This window comes from Citrus sinensis, chromosome 1 (assembly GCF_022201045.2).
Source record: "Citrus sinensis cultivar Valencia sweet orange chromosome 1, DVS_A1.0, whole genome shotgun sequence".
In the NCBI taxonomy this organism is placed as follows: Eukaryota; Viridiplantae; Streptophyta; class Magnoliopsida; order Sapindales; family Rutaceae; genus Citrus; species Citrus sinensis.
In genome coordinates, this window is record NC_068556.1 from 20,963,028 (window position 1) to 20,966,495 (window position 3,468).

Consider the following 3,468-nt stretch of genomic DNA (forward strand, 5'->3'; position numbering starts at 1 on the left):
TGTCTCCCTACATTTTATGGCCTAGAAAATGAGGATCCATATAATCATTTGAATGATTTTCATGCCATTTGTCAAACATTCAAATATGAGAACTTTTCAGATGATGATGTTAAACTTAGACTATTCCCATTTTCTTTAAAGGATAGAGCTCGTTCATGGTTAAATACGTTGCCTGCTAATAGCATTACATCATGGGAACAAATGGTTACAAAATTTTTAAATAAATATTTTCCAGTGCATAAAACCAATGCTATTCGCAGGGAAATCTCGGAGTTTACCCAGAGAGAGGACGAGCAATTTTTTGAAACATGGGAGCGATTTAATGGGCTACTCTTGAAGTGTCCACATCATGGGTACGAAAAATGGCACCAATGTCAATACTTTTTGGAGGGATTACTACCAAATGTGCAAGAATGGCTAATGGCAACAAGTGGAGGAGAGCTAATGTCAAAAAGTGCATCAGAAATTTGGGAGTTTTTCCAGCAACAAGCGGACAATTCCCAACAACGGAGTCGATCACTCAGGAATACTAGAAGGATTAAAGGAGTGAATGAGGTTCACATTGGCGAGTCAACTTCGGGAATCAAAGAAGTCAAGGAGATGGTTGAAGGTCTTGCTCGACAAATAGCATCGTTATCGACTGCTAAATCAACAGAATCACATGACCCTGACTCATATCCAGATCAAGCCAATGCCATAGGTGTAATGAGAAAGCCATCTAATTACAACCCATACTCCAACACATATAACTCTGGATGGAGAGACCACCCCAATTTTTCATGGTCTCAAGGATTCCAACAGAATGGACCAGCAGCTCCAGCTCCACCAATGCAACAAATTCCTCAAAATCCTCAAGCCTCTCAGCCCCCATTTAGACCATTCAATCAGAACCAGAACCACTCTCAACCTAGACCATGGGAGGATGCATTCCAGAATTTTAGGAATGTTACTCACTCCACGATTGAGCAACAGAACCGCACCATTGATGGACTACGAAATGAGTTGAGAGCAGGCTTCAACTCACAAGCTCAATCTGTTTCAAGCCTCGAGAAGATGGTGGGACAACTTGCTTCTTCAGTTCAAACCTTGGCAATGACCGTTGAGAAAGATAAGTTTCCAAGTCAACCAGTGCCTAATCCTAAAGGAGTACATGAAGCAAGTACCAGTTCACCACAACAGCATGGAGAGGTCAAAGCAGTAATGACCTTGCGAAAAGGAAAAGAAGTCGACAACAAGGTGGAGATGCCAGTGACAAAAGAAAATCAAATTGTACCTGTGAATGTTGATGACTCATCACCGGAGGAGAAAGAAGAAACCAACCCACGAGAATACGTTCCGAAAGCTCCATTTCCTCAGAGGTTAGCGAAAGGAAAAAAGGGAAAATCTACAGGTGAGATTCTTGAAATCTTCAAATAGGTAAGTGTTAACATCCCTTTGCTTGATGCTATTAAACAAGTTCCATCTTATGCCAAGTTTCTTAAAGACCTTTGTACTAAAAAGAGAAATATGCATGTTCAAAAGAAGGCATTTTTAACAGAAAACGTTAGTTCTATACTCCAACATAAAATTCCTTTAAAATGCAAAGACCCAGGCTCCCCCACTATCTCATGTAGTATAGGGAACCACACAATTGAGAATGCTTTGTTGGATTTAGGAGCTAGTGTAAATCTTCTGCCTTACTCTGTATTCGTGAAACTTGGACTGGGAGAATTACACCCAACTCCAGTGGTGTTACAACTTGCAGATCGGTCCACAAAAATACCTCGTGGTATTGTGGAGGACGTGCTTATCCAGGTAGACAAGTTTTATTTTCCTGTTGATTTCATTGTAATTGACACTCAACCAATACAGGATTCAAGGAAGCACATCCCCATTATTCTAGGCCGACCTTTCTTGGCAACTGCGGATGCTCACATTCAATGCAGGACTGGAAATATGCAATTGTCTTTCAGCAACATGACTATGGAGCTGAACATCTTCAACATTGCCAAACAACCTCACAGTGCAGATGATGGAATTGTTGATGTGGATTTAATTGAAGCATTAGTTGATGACACTTTTCTTTCAAACCTTAGTGATGATCCTTTACAAACATGTTTAACTCACTTTGATTTGGATTTTGATGTTGATAGATCGGTCGATGAGGTCAACGCCCTGCTTGACTCAGCACCATCTATGGATACTAATAAATGGAAGTCAAGAGTTGAACAACTAGCACCATCAGAGAAGCAACTCATTCCATCATCAGAATCACCACCGAAACTCGAGCTCAAACCATTGCCCAACACTTTGGAATATGCGTTTTTGGGAGAAGAAAGTACTCTGCCGGTAATCATCTCATCATCCCTAAATGACGAACAAAAAGGTAAGTTGTTGGATGTTTTAAAAGAGCACAAAGAAGCATTAGGATGGACCATAGCAGATATTAAAGGTATAAACCCAGTAGATTGCATGCATTACATTCACCTTGATGAAAATGCTAAAACTACTAGGGAGATGCAACGTCGGTTAAATCCTAACATGAAAGAAGTTGTTAGAACTGAGGTCCTTAAGCTATTAGATGCAGGTATCATTTACCCAATTTCTGATAGTTCATGGGTCAGTCCTGTACAAGTTGTCCCTAAAAAGTCAGGAGTTACAGTAGTTACCAATGCTGATAATGAATTGATACCCACTAGAGTGACTACAGGATGGCGTGTATGCATTGATTATAGAAAATTGAATTCTGTCACACGTAAAGACCATTTTCCTTTACCATTTATTGATCAAATGCTTGATAGATTAGCAGGCCATGAATTTTATTGCTTTTTAGATGGTTACTCGGGATATAATCAGATTCCCATAGCACCAAAAGATCAAGAGAAAACTACTTTCACTTGCCCTTTTGGCATATTTGCATATAGGAGAATGCCATTTGGATTATGTAATGCACCTGCTACATTTCAACGATGCATGTTGAGCATTTTTTCTGATATGGTGGAACGATTCCTTGAAGTCTTTATGGATGATTTTTCTGTCTTTGGTGACTCGTTTGATCAATGTTTACATCATCTAACACTAGTTCTGCAGAGATGTATCGAGAAGAACTTGGTCTTAAATTGGGAGAAATGCCATTTTATGGTAAAACAAGGTATTGTTCTCGGTCACATCATTTCGAGTAAAGGTATTGAGGTTGACAAAGCCAAGGTGGATCTCATTTCTAATCTTCCTCCACCCAAAACAGTCAGAGAAGTAAGATCTTTCCTTGGGCATGCTGGTTTCTATAGACGTTTCATTAAAGATTTTAGCAAAGTTTCTAGACCCTTATGCAATTTACTTGCTAAGGATGTACCTTTTATCTTTAATGATTCATGTCTTATGGCGTTTGAAAAATTAAAACAGTTGTTGACATCATCACCCATCATTCAGGCCCCGAACTGGAAATTACCATTTGAGCTCATGTGTGATGCATCTGATTATGCAGTAGGA

At 39.5% G+C, this 3,468-nt stretch overlaps 1 non-coding gene across 1 annotated transcript; it reads right to left on the reverse strand.

Moving 5' to 3' along the window:
- Nucleotides 1-252: 252 nt before the first annotated feature.
- Nucleotides 253-356, reverse strand: LOC127903861 (small nucleolar RNA R71). Its single transcript, XR_008056743.1, has one exon. It is a non-coding gene; the product is annotated as a small nucleolar RNA R71 (small nucleolar RNA).
- Between the last annotated feature and the right edge of the window lie 3,112 nt (nucleotides 357-3,468).